This window comes from Crocodylus porosus, unplaced genomic scaffold (genome assembly GCF_001723895.1).
Source record: "Crocodylus porosus isolate Cpor-Errol unplaced genomic scaffold, CroPor_comp1, whole genome shotgun sequence".
NCBI lineage: Eukaryota > Metazoa > Chordata > Crocodylia > Crocodylidae > Crocodylus > Crocodylus porosus.
This window is the reverse complement of record NW_017728951.1, coordinates 35293632-35312972: the sequence shown is the minus strand read 5'-3', so window position 1 is coordinate 35312972 and position 19341 is coordinate 35293632. Positions and strand designations below refer to the sequence as shown.

The 19341-nt window shown below is 45.6% G+C and overlaps 1 protein-coding gene across 5 annotated transcripts in view; it reads left to right on the top strand.

Moving 5' to 3' along the window:
• The first annotated feature begins 374 nt into the window (after nt 1-374).
• The window catches only part of MAPK8 (mitogen-activated protein kinase 8), a 112400-nt gene continuing 93433 nt past the window's right edge, over nt 375-19341 (top strand). For 4 of the 5 annotated variants that reach the window (XM_019555608.1, XM_019555611.1, XM_019555609.1 and 1 more), the window contains exon 1: nt 375-477. The gene's annotated coding sequence lies outside the window, so the exon portion shown is untranslated. The remainder of the gene's footprint in view (nt 478-19341) is intronic. The other variant, XM_019555610.1, reaches the window with a different exon arrangement.

Sequence of the window (19341 nt, the reverse complement as noted above, 5' to 3'; positions counted from 1 at the left end):
CTGTTCAGTATTCAGTGTCTGTTCTGGAAGGAAGAAATGACAACAAAGATGACTATAAAAAAAAAAAATGGAGAAAATGTAGAATACTGTGTGTAAAGGTTTTGTCTGCGTTAAAACGAAAGGTATTCTAATAAAGAACTTTCCTCACCATGACCGTCAGTATCATGATCATTTGCCTGACTGTTGTGGTGGTGGTCCTGACTCTCGTCTGCCATGTCTTGATTTTAAAGGATGATCTTGATCAGGAGATGGTATTTCTAGCCACCACTTGACACAGTTGTATCCTAATAGGTCTCTTCTGGGGCTTTGAGCTCCCCTACAACCCTGCCTACTGCCACCCAGATGTTATGTCACTGTTTGTTTGTATCAATCTTACCCAGCAAATTTATTTTTATTTTTTAGGCTCAAGCGTGTCCTGTCAGGCTTCTCAACATATTAGAGTCAATGCAACCTACCCGATTTCTTCTGCAGTCACAGGTAAGTCCAGGGTCTAATCTCGCTTGGGGTTAAGCCCCCTTCTTACTTTAACCCAAAAATGAAAATTATTCAAAAGAAAGGAAATAAAGCTTTTCCAGGCTGCTGTCCCTAGTTCTCTCTTGCACTCGGGGGTTTTATTTTTCAGTCAGGGAGCATAACTTCCCTTGTTAAGTTCTCCAGGCAGTCTCTGGCTGCCTGACATAATACTTTTCCAACCTGTAGAGACACAGGCATGTTGATCAAACCAACAAAACAGAAAACAAAAGTAAAATTAGTACTTGTGTTGGCAGGGCTCAGCTGCACTGCTCCCGGCCCTTATTTCCCTTCGGCTGTTGTCCTGCCACTGGTTTCTCATGGTTTAATTGAGATCCTCAGCTAGCTGGCTGCTAGTTCTCTGCCGCTGTGGCTGTCCCACCCAGCCTCCGGGACACAGGAGCTCTCCCCGAGTCCTTTCTGTGTGTCTCTTCTCCACACTGTGCACCTGCCAGAAGTTAGGAAGGTATTGTCAATGATGACATCATAATATGCCTTGAATTTTAATTGGATTATAAACCCTTAACTCTTAAAGAATCTAATAAATACCTTAGATAACAGACTTCATGAACAACACTATCCAAATCCATTGCATTAGTAAATTATAAACTAAGTAGTTAAGCCTGTGACCGACTAACTCAACTCCAAAGTTATATTCTGAGGCTTCAAAGTTGTTTTTTTTTTTTGATAAAGGAACTTTGATTTTAAAATGAAGCTTTTTAGAAATTGATAATATTTCAAAGATTAAAATGAATTATAGCAGTATCTAATTTAAAGGGTTTTTTTCATTATTGGTATTTGTCTCTTCTGTGATGTTCATCTACTTCTCTGGGACCCTTCCTTATTGGTAATGTTTCTGAACCAATAGACATTTACTTCTATAAATGTGAAAATTGCAGTGGGGAGCTCTGGATTCTGTTTCTTTTGCTCTTTGCCAAATTTCATGTGTAAATAAATAGGGTAAATGCCTTCTGGAGGTAAAAGTGCATGTTTATTCATTGTACACTTCTTCTCAAAATGCTTTAGTGTTATTTTGTCATTAGTGACATCAAATGTACTAACTGGCAACTTTGGTTACCTTGTATTCCATTCGAGCATTCATCCTACTTCTCTTCATGTCTGCAGGATTGGAAACCACAGAAAAATAAAATAAAATTCTGCTTGAAATGGGCTAAACCTTTATTCTTTGATGAGTACAAGAGTTAGTCAAATCTCTTGAATTGCTAGTGTCATAGAAGAAACTGCTCTGTTGGGACTTTCTTCTGATATACTTTGGATAAGGATAATTGGTGTATTGCTGCTGCTGTAATGGTCCAGGTATTTTTGTGATATCAATATCACAAAATATTGCATCAATAGTGTAGTTGGGGGAGCTGTTAGGCAAGCTTTTGGGCATCAAGTGTTCTTCCTCAAGTCTGGATACGGAGGCATTCACACTTGGTCAAGTGTCAAAGAGCTGTCCATTTACCCATGTTGACATAGTAGTAATTCAGTTTAAATGATTTGGTTTTAGTGTGCTGGTAAAACTGAGAACAGCATACAAAAAGAGATTTAGTAACCCTGAATAATCATTTGACATAGCACTACTTTGCTAATAATTTAATTTAGTACTGCCATAATGAACATTTAAGTAGATGCTTCTAGAGGATTTTATACTTCTACCTCTTTGCATTTGAAAAAGGATTAAGGGCTTGGAGGATGTCCTCTCCTGCTTCTGTTTTTATTTTCAATAAAAGAGAATTTTGTTTAGAGTATCTTTTCTTTTTTTTTTTTTTTTTCCTCCAAATCTGCTGTCCTAACTTCAAACTGTAGAATTACACTTATTTTTTGGATGGAACCATTTTGATCCCAAGTTGTTGTTTGCAGGTCAGTTTTGTTAAACAGTTGACAAAGTGTCATTTTGTACCTGGTGATAATATGATTTGTCATAGAACCATCTGTGGTGATATTTTATTGGACAGCATACTGTAGTCATGTGCAGTGCAGGAAAGCATTAATTTTTCTGATTTTTTTTTTTTTTTTTTTGTACTAGTATCGCTCTTTTCTTTGATCATGATGCTCTGGAAAAATGATATCTGTTTAATGGCTTTCATATCTTTTTTTCTTTATCCAGGCCATAGGTTTCAAGATTTGTAAAAACACTCAAGCTTAGCAAAAAAAGATCTTATTCAAGATTACAGTTGCTAGCTTACAGGCTGTTCATTGTGTGTTTGTAAACCTGTGTAAATTTTGAGTATCATCCTGGTCTTGTGGGGGATTAAAATCTCTTGTAAAATGAATAGTTTCCCTTTTAGTTTTTTCAGTAGTCTTTTGAAACTTCTGTGCTGGTGTCTGATATTTTCTGTTTTTAGGAAAAGTTTCATTAAGAACAGAAAAGATTAGACAATGGGGCAGATGTGTTTCAAAACTTTGCAAGCATGTTCTGCTAAAACTACTGTCAGCCAGATAGCGCTTAGGGAGTGTTAAAGCACAGTTAACCCTTAAATGGAATGTGAAATATGAACACAGACAACTCAGTGTCCTAAAATCAAAGTCTAACTTTATTAGTACAAGTCTTCGCAGTTTCTGTATTCAGAGAGAGAAAAACACTTAGTACAATGGTATCCCAATCCCAGATGTTACTCAGCTCAACAGAAAAGACTGCCATTCAGTTCCTGAAGCAAAGTGTGCGTCATTGGCTGGGACTGTCCAGACAGGTGTTGAAGGCTGGATTTATGACGATGATAACGACAACACACTTAACTTTCTTGCTGCCCCCTTTTATGCTTTTCTTTAAGTTCACTCCTTTGATGACTCCTTGCTTCTGGATTGGTCTCTCTGCAGTCAACTTATTGTCCATACTTTCCCTGTCAGCATATTCCTTTGCTCAACAGACCCATCATGAGCACACCTCTTAATTTGGCCTTTTTCGGTGTCTTTCTTTGGGCATAGTCCATTGGCCTCCCTTATCACCTTTCATTAACGAATCCAATCATTTCATCCTTCTGATTCAGCATGTTAGTGCCAAGTTCAGTTAGTTGGAGCTGGCAACAAAACTATTACTATGTTGTGTTAGAAAATCTTCTCACAGTGATAGAAAAGGAAAGAAACATCATGCAAGCAAACTCAAGGCCATAAGCTGCTTGCAAGAGGCAAGGCCAGCTGATATTGCAGACACCAGCAAAATGAAAAGTTCAGATAACAATGAGGCTATACAGAACTTAAGCAATGATTAAATAAGGCTGAATATAAAAGAAAACTTTAAACAATATTGTAATTCACCACTTTATAAATAGGTGCAACTTTAAAGCCTAAAATATGACAAGCTACCACTGACTGACAGTTCTGTTGACAGTAAGTCATTCCAGCATGCAGCCTGCTATGTTTATGTCTTAATATCTTTACTGGAAGGTTCTAAGGATTGAGAATGTAGCCTGCAAAAAATATTGTCTACACTGGAGAATTTGCTGTGCAAACCACCATGAAGTTGTTGTAGTTAATAGAGGTGTGCTGATACATCAGTCCCATATGGTATTGGCACCAATGTAAGGAAAATTGACATTATTGGCAATTGGCCTTTTTGTGACTGATAATGTTGCTGATAAATGCTGTGCGCATGCGTGCAGGTGACCAGGAGCACAGCCTGGCAGTGTGGAGAGCAGCGTCTGGCTGGTAAGTCTGTTGTGGGGGAAAGGGTGGGGGGCCGGAAGGCGTGTGGAGGGGCAGATTGAGGACCCTGTGGTGCAAGAGGGGCTAGGGCTGGGGTAGGTGCTGCACAGTAGGGGCAGGGCGTGGGACGGAGCCATGAATGGCTTGGGGGGGGAGCTATTCCCACTGCTACATGCATCCCAGGGAGGGTATGGGGGGGTGTATGCCCCCGGATTTGTTTGCAGGGCGAAGGTGGGCTGCTGCTGTGGGCTGGGGCCGGTGGCAGGGCTGGGCTCTTCCTGGCAGAGGGGCTGGGTGGGGGCTGTGCTTGGGGCGGTCAGCAGCACTGGTATGGGGGGAGTTATAGTTAATTTTGGGGTGGCTTCAGCCCACACTGTAGCCCCCCTCCTAGCACTACTGCTGCCCATCCTGAGTGCAGCCCCTCTGCTGGGAAGAGCCTGGCCCTGCAACTGGCCCCAGCCCACATCAGTGGCCCATCCTTGCCCCGCACACAGATCCGGGGGCACACGCCCCCCCATGCCCTTTCAGAGTGCATGCAGCAGTGGAAGCTGCCCCCTGGACGAGCCACAGCTCCATCCTGTATCCTGCCCCGGCTGGACAGCACCTGCTTCTGCCCCAGCCACACTCCCTCCCTCACTGCAAGGGCCTCCATCTTCCCCCTCCATTTCCCTTCCTCCACAACAGACATACCAGTTGGATTTCATAAATTTTTATGGGCATTACGGCTAGACGGGACCTCAAAAGATCATCAAGTCCAGCCTCCAGCCCCAGAGGCAGGAAGTCAGCTGGGGTCATAGGATCTCAGCAAGATAAACATCCACATTTCTCTTGAAAGCGTTCAATGTGGGTGCTTGAACCACCTCCAGTGGCAGGCTATTCCAGATCTTGGGGGCTTGGACCGTAAGGAAATTCTTCCTCATGTTCAGCCTGAAACAGTCTTGCTGGAGTTTATAACTGTTCGACCTCGTCATCCCTTGGGGTGCTCTGCTGAACAAATGTTCTCCCAGATACTGGTGCCCACCCCTGGTAAACTTATAGGTGGCCATCAGATCACCCCTGAGCCTGCACTTTTCCAGGCTAAAAAGCCCCATAGCTCTCAGCCTGTTATCGTACATTCTGTTTTCCTGACCTCTGATCATGTGCGTGGCTCTTCTCTGAACTCAAGCTTCTCCATGTCCTTTTTGAATTGTGGAGCCCAAAACTGGATGCAATACTCCAGCTGCGGCCTCACCAAGGCCAAGTACAACAGGAGGATGACGTCCTGGGATTTACTTGAGAAGCATCTATGGATGCAAACCATCATTTTGCTCACAGCATCACTCATGTTCATCTTGTGGTCAGTCATGACCCCCAAGTTCTTTTCATCCGTAGTGCTAGACAGTGTAGCACTGCTAAGCCTATAAGGATGCTGCAGGTTTTTCCTCTTGAACCTTGCATTTTTTTTGGAGAACCTTGCATTTTTTGGTGTTAAACACCACCAGGTTCTCATCCGCCCATTTCCTGAGCCTGTCAAGGTCAGCCTGGATCGCCCTCCTGTCCTCAGGCATGGATGCTTTACTCCAGAGTTTAGTATCCTTGGTGAACTTGGACAGCCCACTTCTGACTCCAATGTCCACATCACTAATGAAGATGTTGAACAATATAGCTCCAGGGACAGAGCCTTGGGGGACCCCACTGGTCATAGGGCATTGTGATGATTGACTTCTGTTAACCACCACCCTTTGGGGCTGACCACGGAGCCAATTCCCCAACCAGTGGATCGTGGTGGACCCGAGGCTGCAGTTGGCCAGTTTTGCCAAGAGGTGATCACGGGATACCAGCTGGAAGGCTTTTTTGAAGTCAAGATATATGACATCAATCTCTTCTCCCTTGTCCAGGTGATAGGTCACCTGGTCATAAAAGGAAATGAGATCAATCAAGCAAGACCTACCCGCAACAAACCCATGCTGGGTATCCCTCAAGATATTGCCATCAGCTAATCTGTTAAGGATGGCCTCTTTAATAATCTTTTCCAAGACCTTGCCCAGGATAGAGGTCAGGCTGATGTACCTGTAGTTTGCCAGATCCACTTTCCTCCCTTTCTTGAAGATCGGCACCACATTGGCCTTCTTCCAATCATCGGGCACTTCACCAGAGTGCCAAGAGCTCTCAAAGATCCGTGCCAGTGGCTGAGCTATGATGCTTACCAGCTCCTTGAGTACGCTGCTGTGTAGATTGTTAGGGCCAGCTGATTTTGAAGGTGTCCAGCCTCTCAGGGTGTTCCTTCATGAGGTCAGCATTGATGAAAGGCAGGGAATCTCCCCCACCCAGGCGTTCCTGTCGTGTAATGGGCCTGGGCATCCCATGGGACTGATGAAAGACTGACGCAAAGTAGCTATTTAATAGGTTGGCTTTTTCCTGGGCACTGGTTGTCAGTTGTCCCATCTGATTTAGCAGGGGTCCAGTGTTGCCCTTACTTTTCCTCCAGCTCCCCACATATCTGAAAAAGGACTTCTTATTCTACTTGGTCCTTATAGCTAGTTGGAGTTCGTCACAGCCTTGGCTTTTCTGGTTCGCTCTCTGCAGGACCGGACCAGTTCGGAACATTCCTCCTTGGAGGTGGATCCTATCCTCCATCCTTTGTAGGCCTTTCTTTTTAACCGCAGAAGGTCTGCTAGTCCCCTGGAGAGCCATGGGGGCTGCTGTGCCCTTTTGCTGCCTTTCCTCTTGAGACGGAATAACCTGAGGTTGTGCATCAAGGACTGCTCCCTTGAGGAGCAACAACTCTTCCTGAACTCCCCTCCCCTTGGGGTTGTGATCCCTTAGGGCCTCACCGACAAGCTTCCTGAGCTTGTGAAAGTCGGCTTTCCTAAAGTCAAGGACTTCTGTATTGCTGACTGACTTGCCAGCTTTACAGTGGATGGTGAAGGTGATCAGCTCGTGGTCGCTGTCGTCCCCAGTTGCCAGTACCAGGTCGAGCAGCGCTTTACCTCTCATTGGCCCATAGACTTCTTGAGTCAGAGGTCATCCACGCATGAGAGGAAGCTTTGTGACTGCTTGGATTTAGCCGAGTGCTCTTCCCACGAGATATCTGTGTAGTTGAAGTCACCCATGACAACCATGGACCGGGAGCATGTGGCCTCAGCCAATTCCCTGGTGAACTCGTGGTCAAACTCTTGACTTTGGGTGGAGGTTTGTAGTAGACTTCCACCGTTGTGTCCCCTTTGCCATGTTCCCTATGGATTTTAACCCAGAGGGTCTCCAGTCATCCACCCTCGTCGCCAATATTGGCTTGCAGGGATGCATAACTCTCCTTGACATTGAGAGCTATATCCCAGCTCCTTTTGTCTACTTGATTTCTCCTGTACAAGATATGGCCGTCTATATCTGTGGTCCAGTCATGGGTGGAATCCCACCAGGTCTCTGTTATCCCTATGATGTTGTAATTATTTGTGTTCAGCAAGAGGACAAGTTCTTCCTGCTTATTCCCCAAGCTCCTGACATTCTTGTACAGGCAGGCAAGTGTCCCCATGGGGGCCCTTGCTTTGCCCACAGATTGATCTAGGGGTGGGCTCCCTTAAGTGCTTAGGCCTGCTGGCATTGCAAGGGTTGCTCAGTGGGCCATCAGTGGCAGTAGTTCACCAATCCTCCGGTGGGCTTAGTTTAAAGCCTGGTGGAGCAGGCCAGCCAGTCTTGCTGAGAAGAGCCTCCTCCCCAGTGGAGCGGTGGAGGCCATCCCTTCCCAGCAGCTCGTTTCCTCTTTCGCCAAAGAGCAGACTGTGGTCGCGGAAGCCAAAGCCTTCCCGATGACACCCAGCACCACAGTCTTTGATTAACTACCTGGATCCTCCTCTCCTTCCTCAACCCATAGCCTGAAACTGGGAAGATGGAAGAAAATACCACCTGCACCCTGAGACCCTTTAGCCCCACTCCTAAATCCCTGTAGCGCCTCATGACCTGGCTGAGAGCACTCCAAGCTGTGTCATTGGTGCTCACATGGATAAGGAGCATGGGATAGCGGTCAGTGGGCTGGAGGAGTTTAGGGATCTTCTCTGCAATGTCTCTGGTGCAGGCTCCTGGGAAGCAGCAGGATGCTGCTCGCCAAGCTGACAGGCCATATATCAGCAATCAGATTGATATCAGCTGATATGGCTTGTTAAAAATTGGCCATTGGTATCAGCCCAGAAAATCTCTGTCGATGCACCCCTAATAGTTAAGCCAGTTTAAAAGAGAATTGCAGCTTGCTACTTATTAGAATTCTTAATTTAATATTAAATATCGGCAGTAAGAATTGTTCTTGTGTGTATCTGACCAGACTCTGTTATCCTCACACTAGCTTCACAAATGGTTGCATAAACTTCCAAATTCAGAAACAGAAAATACACTCTGGTTAGTATTTGTTAATCAACAATTAATATTTGTTTGTCTACTCTTAGTCATTGTAGCTGACTAGGCTGTTTTCAGGCTAAATTAAAAATCAACATAAAGCTTGCAAATAACCTTTTTCCAACTACTCGGTTGGTACGATAAAAGATATCACATCTACCCAAGGAACCTTGCCTGCCTATGCTCTTAGACCAACACGGCTACCACCAACAACACTGCAACATAATGGCTATAAACGTTAGATTTTTAATTGCACATTATACAGCTCCTTCACCCTAAACCATGTGGTGTTTTCAAATGCTTATAATAGTGACACTTTCCTGGACTTCATGTGCTTGCTGCTCAGATTAAAAGTTGTACAGTGTGAATTCTAGACTGGACCAGACATCATCTATATTATTTGCCAAGGATGCCTGTGACATCATCCTGTTTTGCACCTAAATCCCATCTATTTTTTTTATTTTTTTAATCATTTATTCCCCTCCTTCCCATCATCTTCTCAGCAAATGGGTTTTCAGATCTTAATTGGTGTATGTGTTGTACACACAGTGTGTTGCTGTGTTGCTTTTGTTTCCAAATTATGGGTGAGAGGCATATGTATCTGTTAGGGAGAAAAATGCAGAATGGTCACACAAATACTGCTGAAAAGAAGAAGGTTGCCATTCTTCGACTTTAAGCATCTTTAGTTCACTTGGAATTGGATGACAAGTTAAAACACAGGTTATGCAAACAATAAGACTGTTGTACAATGATTTAGGATAGTGGCCTATGGCCAAGCAGAATGTTTCACAGGTTTTACGTGCTTGGTTGTATTCTGACACACAACTATTACAGGACAACATGGTGGAATTTTTTGCTCCCTTGCTCAAAATGTCTTGCTTTTGCTGCTTACTGCTTGCAGAAGTTGGTGTTGGTGGGTCTAGGGGTCCATAGCACATGTTGCAGCTAAGTGTTGTGAAAACAGAGAAAGCACTAGAAGATGCTACAGATATTTCTTTTAATTAGTAGTTATTTGATTAGTATGTAGAGGGCCTACTGCGTTGTTGGTTGTAGCCATGTTGGTCTAAGGACAATAGGCAGACATGATTCTTTGGGTAGATGTGCAACATCTCTTATTAGACCAACTGAATAGTTGGAATAATTGTTCTTTGCAAGCTTTCAGGTACAGACACCCTTCTTCAGGTGCCTCCTAGTATTTTACAAGATATACCATATTTACTTGCATACTGCATGCACATTTTCCCCAAAAATCAGTCCTCCAAAATTGGGGTGCATGTCTCAAGCAAGGAAACTGATTTTCTCCTCATCTGTTTTGATTCCTGCTCCAGAGTGCAGTGGCATTACTTATTCAGGTAGCTGAGGGAGTCAGTTAAGTTAATGTGAGGGGAGGCGGGGGGCAGTTATTTAGGCCTGTAAGCCACATAGGCACTTCTGATGAGTCATTGTGAGCTGGGTCAGCAGCCCCCTTTGCTGTCCTCCCCTTCTGTCTCCCCTCGTATGTGCAGCAACTCACCAAATCACCCTTGGGGTTTTGGGTGGGAGGGGAACAGTGTTTCAGAGTGGGACAGGTGGGCAAGTCTGGGATCATGGGGCTGGGCATGAGGCAATGATAGCTCAGGGCTGGGGCTCAGACCAAGCCATGATCTGTTCCCTGCACAGTATGCCTGTGGGGTGGGGAGGGGAGGCTGCCTGGGTACTAGGTCCTGGGAGCCAGCTGGAGGTGGAAGGAAGTGTGGTGGGGTGTGCCCAGGGCTTGCTTGGGTAGTGTAGTCCATGGCTGCCCCCAACAGTGCTCTGCCTGGGGCCAAGCCTTGCCCAGGGCAGTCTGTGCCCACCAGCCCAACCCTGGCCAGCGCACAGCTTTGGCCAGGTGCTGCTCTGCTCCTCTCCCCTCACCTCCAGCGTAGGCTGCTCAGCTGAAGCTTGCCCACCTGCCTGTCTGGCAGCAGGGGCAGGAGTTGGGAGAAGGAGGAGCTGCGGCTGAAAGGGAGGGGAGCAGATCAGCACCTGGCCAGCTGCAGCCACACTGAGAAGAGTGCTGGCTGGGGCCCAGGCAGGCAGGGCTGTTCTGTTCCCCTCACTTTCAGCAGCAGCTCCTCCTCCTGTTCCTGTTTCACTGCTCTGAGTGGGATGGGGGAGAAAGCTTCAGCTGGGAGGTTCCTGCTCCAGCACATGGGGCTCTGGCTACAGCTCCTGACTATCTTCTACCTGCTCCACTCACTTGGCATGATGAGGAGCCACCTATGGGTGGGGTGGCAGAGCAGGTGGCTGGGACCTGGAGCCAAAGCCCCAAATGCTGGGTCAGGAGCTGTCTGGCTGAAGCTCCCCCCCCACTCAAAGCAGTGTAGCAGGAGGAGGAGATACCATTGGAGGCTAGGGGAGCAGAACCAGCCCCAGTGGGGCTGGCCCACAGTGGGGCTGTTTCTGGTGCAGCTGCAGCCAGCCAGGTGCTGCTCTGCTCCCCTCACTTCCAGCAGCAGCTCCGCCTTCTGCTGGTGCCACTGCTGTGCTGCTCTGGGCAGGTGGGGAGGAAGCTTCAGCTCAGCAGCTCCTGCTGTAGGCAAGAGGAGGAGAGCAGCACACTGGGAAGAGCCCAGTCAAAAGATGCTCACACTGGTCAGAGTGCTGGTGGGAGTGTGATGGGAGCTGTCTTGTTGGGAGTGGGTGGGCTTGGCCTCATGTGGAGCATCACAGAGCAGGTGCAGGCTGGATCCAGCCAGTTGGACCATATCTGGCCCACGAGCCATATTTTCCTGCTCCTGAGTTCATGGCTCATTGCTCTTCATTGCACAGATGTTAATAATTGTCTTGCTTTTAAATGGTCTTGATGTTCCATTAATCAAACTAATCTTTCCTGTGGCAATTTTAGTGTCTGCTAGCTACTTCTGATCTCTCTTCTGGTGTTTCTTAGCCCTGGAGACTCTTTAGCTCTTCATAGATCCACCCATGGAGACAGCCTTTAGCAGCTGCTAGACTTTAGTTTTTATTTAAGCAAGAAAGGGTAGGTGAGTGAGCTGAAGATTAGACTCTGTTTCTCCTCTGGAAAAAGATTTTTGTCATTGTCCTGCCTTCCCAAAAAAAGGGTGTTTTGTTTGGGGCGGGGGGGAGGGTGTTGTTTCAAGAAAATATGGTCTTTCTGAGATTTGTGTGGAACAGGATTAGGAGGAGACGGTGGATCTGCTGGAACGTGATTGAAGAAGATTCCATAAATGAAGAAGCTGGGAAAAATACTTGGTTTAGAAAAGTGATGTCTCTTAAATGATCTTTCAATTTTACAGTTATCTGTTGTCCTAGTGGTTTCATTATTTACTATTTTAATTTCTTCTGAACCCAAAGTAGGTCTCAAAGTCTAAATAGCCACGATTTGTGAAGGATTCTGCACAAGCCTCAAGCAAAAGCTTATGTGGCAAATTAAAGAAATCAAGTGTTGTGTAGGCAAAGCAGCTGTCTCACTTTTTCTAAAGACTTTGAAGGAACTGTTCCATAGTTATTGTTTTAGAAGTACATTAAGAAATTTGGCTTTTTAAAATTTTTTTGTTTTTGTGAATGCAACTTGTATACTTGCTTAACACAATTAGGTGCAAGCTCTAATTTGAAAAGCTTGCATTGATGACCTATATGTAGTAGTACCACCTTAAAGTAACAAACCCTTCCCCCACTTGTATTCTCAGTAACAAGCTGTAAGCAGGTTTTCCATGCTTGATTTGTAGCAATTTGTTTTTTGATTCTGCCTAAATAGGTACTTGAGGAAAGTACTGTATAAAATGGCCCAATTTCACTTTGCATGGAGCTGTGTTTGAAACATTTTTTTTGAGCTCTGGTGGCTCCATCTAGGCCAGCTGGCCAAGTAGTGGTTGACCAACAGCTGCTCTGTTTGTCTGGATTGGACCTTACATTGTTGCCTTCAAGGGGAACGACAGTGATTCTTATATTCAGATAGTTATTGTCTTCATTTTATTGATGTCACTTGTAGACATTTTTCCATGGGCAAGCAGTCTAAGAAGTCTAATTGCTGCAGAGGCTATTTTGGGCTGTTTGGGATTATGCAAAGTATAGAAATGAACATCTGATTCAAACAATTAATGTAACAGTATATCTAAATATATTTAATTCAGCTTCTTTTTCCCTTCCTTAATATACTTTTCCTGCTCTTCTTCCCTTTCACCCCAAAGTGAATGTGTACCTGTTCTAGTATTGTTTCAGTTTAATATTTAGCTATTTCATAGGTTGCATTGAACTGGCAAAACATGATTTGTATTATTGCCAAAGCATAGCGATTATTTAAACTTCAGTGCGACTTGCTAGCAGTTAGTATTTGAATGTAGATTTGATACAGGGAATCCAAGTGACAGACACATAAGAATGCTCAGTATTAACTTCATTTACGTTCTGCACCCTAGTTTGAATTCCCATTGGAATGAATAGCAGTGCATTGTCACTTTTACGCTACCTAGGCTTCTGGCATTTAAAGTGGGGTTTAGATTTGTTTCCTGGCTCTGCTGTTTGTACAGTGTCTGCTATCCTGACATCTCTGACAGCTTTTTTATAAAAGTAATTTGAGGTAACACTCCCAGTGTATAGTTCTTGCCTCCAGGACCAGAAGTATCCCCTTAAAAATAACCCCTAAGGAGCCTTGGTTGGGTGGTACAGGAGCATATAATCTCCCTGGAGTTTTATATTTGTACATGCAGGAAGGGGAGCTGAGAGTAGCATGAAGCAGACCTCAAAGAGCTAAGAGGCTGCAGGCTACTTACTGGCAGCTACTAATAAAGAGCTCTGCCTGGGAAGTGAGTGCATTTCCTTTCCTGTGGGAGACTGCTCCTGGCAGTCAGTCAACAATCTCCCTGCACCTCCCCCCCCCCCCCAACAAAAAAACAAAAAAAAACCCTACAGGATTGGTGATTCTTACATTCACCAGCTGCCTCACTGGTTTCCCTCCATAGGAGAAGACAGCGTAGTTTTGCATCATATAGACTAATTAATCAGAAATGTATGGCATACACTTTCATAAGAAGCAGACTTACTTTATCCGATGCTGTCTGATGCATCTGATGAAGTCCTCTTCTTGTGCTGAGAGCTTATGCAATACGTGTCTGATTTAGCTGGTTTGTATAAGATGCAAATATTTCCTTCTTTCTACCTGACTTCAGACTAAGATTTATCTCCCTTCATGGGAGTCACTGAGTAACTGCAACCATTGGAGGAATGAGAAAGGATGCCTGTTTGTGGGGGGGGAAGGGAGAGGTTACAGTGGAGGATGGACAGTACAGAAACACTTCAGGACCCACTTGCTTTCCACTTTTTGTAACTTTAAAATGTTTCAGGGGCTATCTTAATGCGGTATTCAGGCTTGTAGATGTACATGTAGATATTCTGTTAATTTAGTAATAACCATTTTACTAGCATAATTTCAGTGTAATTATGTTGAACATGGGAAAGGTATTTCTAAGAATTACAATATCATTTACGTATTCTGAAAGAAGAAGGATTCAGAATTTAAGGAAACTATCAAAATGGTTACAGCAGTTATAAAAATTTGAGAAAGACCTACTCTCCCTTTCATAGTCTTCCTGTTTAAGAGAGAGAAAAAGATGTTGACTACTGTGGAAGTGGAATCAAATAATTAGGCTGCACTGATCTTTATGTGAAGCACCACTCTTAGCTAGTGGAGAAAGTGAATGAAAATGCTGTTTCTGTTGATGCAAGAAATGTTTTATCTGAAGTAGGTGGATATCCAATACATCAATAAGGATTAACCATTTTGGGAAGTGTCACAAATCAGTTTTGCATCCTCCCCAAGTGCCACTCCAGTCCCCTTCTGCTGCCTCGTGTTGCTTTGTTTTCGCTCCCGGTGATGTGCTCCCTGCCTGATTTACTGCTTTGCTTTCTGCTTCCTACCCTATTTGCTGCTGTGCTGCCTGTCCCCTTCCTGATCTACCCTGTGCCACATACAGGTTGCCTGTGCTACTTGTGGCACCTCTGCTGCAGGTTGGCCACCTTTGCAGTGCATTATCCCCAGCAAATCTTCAGTGCTGTCATCAGCTCCCCTCGTGATAGTGTGAGGAGACAGTCCTTCTGCAGACATTGTGCTTTTCCTGAAAAGGTCTAAAATGCTGTTCAGGACCTTTTGAGGATTCAAAGCCATCTGGTATGAAAACTGATGAAATATTCCATATGGCTTAGGATTCTAGGGTCACCTTATGCTCCTTTGGAGTTCATTCACAGTTCCTAGGAAGAAAATTAAGTACTAGTCTTATTCCATCTAGAAGCATACATGGGCAGTCTTGCTCTCCTAGCATAACTACTCCACTGGCCTACCGTTCCTTGGAACTGTGCAGAAAGCATCAAAAAAAAGTTCCATCACTCCACAGCCGTATCATTTCAGGCAACAGGAAATACTAGTCCTTTTGCTTCAAAGGAAACCTCTGCCCATACTTTCTTTCCTTATTGGGCAGAAACACTTCTGGATTCCTGTCCCCCCACACATACAGTACCTTGCCGGATAGCTTTGTGCCCTGGCTTTGCAGGGCACAGATGACCTAGAATTCTATTCTGACCACCCTGAACCAGTGCTTGGGGCCAGGCCAGTTGGGTACTGCATGAAACGTGTCCCATGCCAGCCCCCTGTGCCACAAGTAATACAAGCCCCAGAGAGTGGCTGGTACCAGTGTTCCTTCTAAGGTGCGTGCATGCGCGACTGCACACAAGTAAAAGTCTTGCCGCACCACAACTTTAAGACTGTGTACCCTCCCAGAGAGGAGCTGGGTATGGAGTGCAGCAGAGGCACTGGGGTCTGTATGGAACATTTACCGAAGGTAAGCTCCTCACTCCTCGTGCTGGGCAGGTAGCAGCTCCTCCCCGAGCTTCGGGGACAGGGGTGGGTTCCACCAGCTCCAGGGAACTGCTCTGCTCCCCTGCATCGCCTCGGGGAAGCGAGATGGCACATGGTGTCAGGGCTGGGGAGTGGAGCAGTTCCCCGGATCCGGCAGGGCCTCACACAGGGCAGGCAGTGGCTCCTCCCTGTGATGAGGCAAGGTGGAGATGGGGGCTGGGGCTGGCTCAGGCTCTGCTGGCTCCGGGGAACTGCTCCACTCCCCCGCCCTGACGCCATGTGCCTCCTAGCTCCCCGAGGCGATGTGGGCGAACGGAATAGTTCCCTGGAGCCAGCAGAGCCTGCGCCAGTCCCGCCCTTGCTTCGCCTCGCCTCGTCTCGGGGAGGAGCTGCTGCCTGCCCTGCATGAGGAGTGAGGAACTTACCTTCATTTAGTGGCTGAACCCTGCCCACTTCTACCTGGACACTTACTTTTGGGATACTTACTGGCAATCTGCGCCATGCTGAAAGGGGGAGGTGGGACTGAAGCGGTGCGCTCACAGACCGCTACTCCTTAGAGGGAACATTGCCTGGTACAGAATGCCTGTGGCACGGGGAGCACACAGCACACACTGCCCCACCAGAATGGCCCTGCCCACAGACCATCTCAAAGATCTTCATTCGGCCTATGGGGCTGGATGAGTTTGCTGCTACCCCTTTCTCTACAATAGTGGGTTCCAAACTCTGACAGATTGTGCACTACCAGTTTAAAATGGTACAGCCTTAAGTACCACCAGCAATTTTTTGTCAGATAAAGTAATTGTAATAAATCTGTTAATGTGTACCACTGACAGGTTGTCTGTATACCACCAGGGGTACCTGTACCACACATTGGGAACCCCTGCTCTACAAGATGAAAGAGGAATTGGCTTAGATGATAACGTTTAGACTGGGGTGGGCAACCCTTGGAATGGGTGCTGGAGCATGGCACACACAGGCATTTTGCTTGGCCATGGGGCAGACTGCAGGGAAGGGGCTGGGGCTGTGCAGCCACAAGGATCGGGACCCTCAGCTCTCCTGCTGCCTGGCCCTGGCATGCCAATATCTTACAAGTCAGGGCTGTTGGTGCTTTTGGCACTCTGCCCCAGAAATACTGTCAAGCCCTGGTTAGGACCCTCCCTGCAACAGAGCTTTTGTTACCAGGTTCTTTGCTGAGATTAGGGGACCCTAGATTTCTGCCTCTTACCCTCAGGTCAGAGAAGGCATGCTTCACCCAGATTTTCTCTCCCTTCATCTCAGAGTCTGGATTTTTGATGTCTCCGAGAGTCTCCTTTAGAACAGAAAAGATTCCGCTAGATGTACTGTATTTATCTGAATCCAAGATGACTTTGAATTTAAGGTCCCCTGTGTGTGTCCCTCCCTCCCCCCAATAGTTAGATTCATAGGTATGGAAAAAGTTTGCCTGCTCCCTACCACCTTTACCCCTTCCCTCCTGATGCCTCTGCCCCCTGCAGGTTCTGCTCTGCCTATTTCCCACAGCCTTTGCCTCTGCTCCCCTCCCAGGCCTGTTCTCCTGGCCTGCTCCTTGCATCCAGAGCTCTTCCCTACTTGCTTACTGTGAAGTGTGGCACCAGTTCTAAGCACACACAAGCTCCAAACCTGCCCTGCTACACAGCAGCATCCAGGGGCTGGAGCTGCGCTGCTGCTGATTGGCCAGGCAGGGGATGGAGCTTGCATGTATGTGGTCCATGCTTGAAAGAGAATGAGCCTGAGCTGTGCCTGACTAAGCGGGGGGCCGGGGGGTGTGGTGCAGGCAAGGGAGAGGAGGGAAGAGAGGCTGCAGGGGCAGGCAGGCAGCTCTTGTAGCTCTGACTGGCCCTAACCTAGCTGGGGTCCCACCCCTCCACCCCCCGATGTTGAATGGTGGAAAAAACCTCATCTTAGATTCAAATAAATACATTATTCACTTGGTTAAGTGGATCAGGTTTTCCAGGTGGTATCTGGTCTGGGCTAAAGTCTTCCCTGTCTTCTATTCTAGCTGTATTAGAATATTCATTGAAGCTTATTTATGCAGGCATGTCAAACAGCTCAGTCCAGAGTGAACCTGGAAGTTAGCTAGGATTCTCACCCTGCAGTTGACAGCTAGTATGCTTTTTTACCCAGCAGTCCTGTGTTTCTTCAATAGTGAGACCAAGGTCTTCCCCCCAGAGTAGGCCCTGTTTCCACAATAGGACCTAAACTTGGCAGCTCTGGCAAACATGCAATGACCACATTAACTCATAGATAGAACAGACCATATTGCCTTAAACACCCTTCATGATTTAAAAAAAAAAAAAAAAATTACTTCACTTTACCAAGGAATTTTCAGAATCTCCTTCACTGGCAATTTTCAAGAGGATGCTGAATAAGCATTTGATTAGAGACAACTTAGAAATACATTCCTACATTCATGCAGGATTTTGGACCAGATGACTCTCGAGATGACCTGTAACAGGCTATGTCCCAAGATGGGGTGGTGGCACCCCTTCTCATCTGAGTATCTTCTGCTCTGCTCTGGTTCCCTAGTCTCACCTCCAGTTCTTGCCTGATTTGCTTTGCTGGAATTTTTTGACACAGGAGCAGGGAAGCTGCCCAGACTGACCATTTTCCCTCTTTTCCAGCTTGACCTCTGTCCTATGGTACTACTGCTGTGCTATCAGCACTGCAATAAGTACTCTGCCTTATGATCTTACTGCTGAGCCTCTGGTTGTGTACTAGGTGCCTGCAGCCTATCAGTCCACTACTGACCAGCCTCTTCTGGCTTCTGGTAAGCAATTCCCTGTGCCTGGAGCTCACTGCAGCTGTTGACCACTCTTAAAGTAAGGGGAAGTCCCCAGCTTCCTGTTAAATGACCCTTATGATTTTTAGGAAGATGGATGAGATCAAGCCTCCATGGTGGGTCTTCCCTATATGCATTTCAACCAAAATAAGATGGTGTTAAGGAACCACATGAAGCTTTCTGGTCAGGGTGGTTTACTGAATTTCATCTTGGCTACCAAATCAACTTGTCGTTGTTATTTTTCCACACCTCGTTTGTCTGCATTAAGCCTCGTAAAGCCTCATAAAGGGATTTTTACCTTTTCTCCTTCAGTTCTGGACTCTCCTTTGAGCTTTCAAAAACAGGTTCATCCCTGCCATTTCAGCTGCTTTTGCTGCTGATCCATTCCTCTTCTTGACATACTAGCACTGTGTTCTCTTCTATTTCTTGCTCTAGTTATTATTTTTTCCACTTTTGGTGGGACCCTGTACTTCCCCTCTCTAGTTTGGATTCCCCTCTTCTTTCATGTCTTTGTCTATTGCCTCCGACTTTAACTCATTTTAATGTCGACTAGACAGCAACTTTCTTCTGTTACCTGCTGTTCCAGTCCTATATGGTCAAGTGGTGTCTAACTTCCATCACTATATAATTGGTGTAACAGATTTAGGGTGAAGCAACTTAAATTGTAGTCTTACAATTGATTTTATATATATATATATTTTTTTTTATAAAAGCCTTAACCCAATTTGAAAAATGGTGTTATTGCAACCTTGGATCAACATAAGTGAAGTAAAAACTGCTGGAAGTTTTCAGATGATGTCACTACTGATAGAGTACAAAACTGCTATTAGCAAATAAAATACTTTAAAGAACAAAATGGTGAAAAACTTTTAAATTCATTTCAGTTCTTGAGTATTTGAAACTTATTCATGTGCCCAGTCCCATTAACTGTAAATATATGACCATCTTCTTTTTGCCCTCTACAGATGCCAACTGTGTGCCAAAAGCTGATCCTGTTGAAGTTAGTGAACCCTTGTGTCAAAACAGGTTTTGATTGCATGCAAACACATTGTAGGATCAGCAGCATAGATGGCATACTTTCCGGTCCTGCTCCCAATGCTCAGTCTGATTTTTTACTGTCAGAAGGCTTAAAACACAACACCAACAAACCTTCCCCACCTTTTTTCCCAGCGAAGTTCTCCTCTCAGCT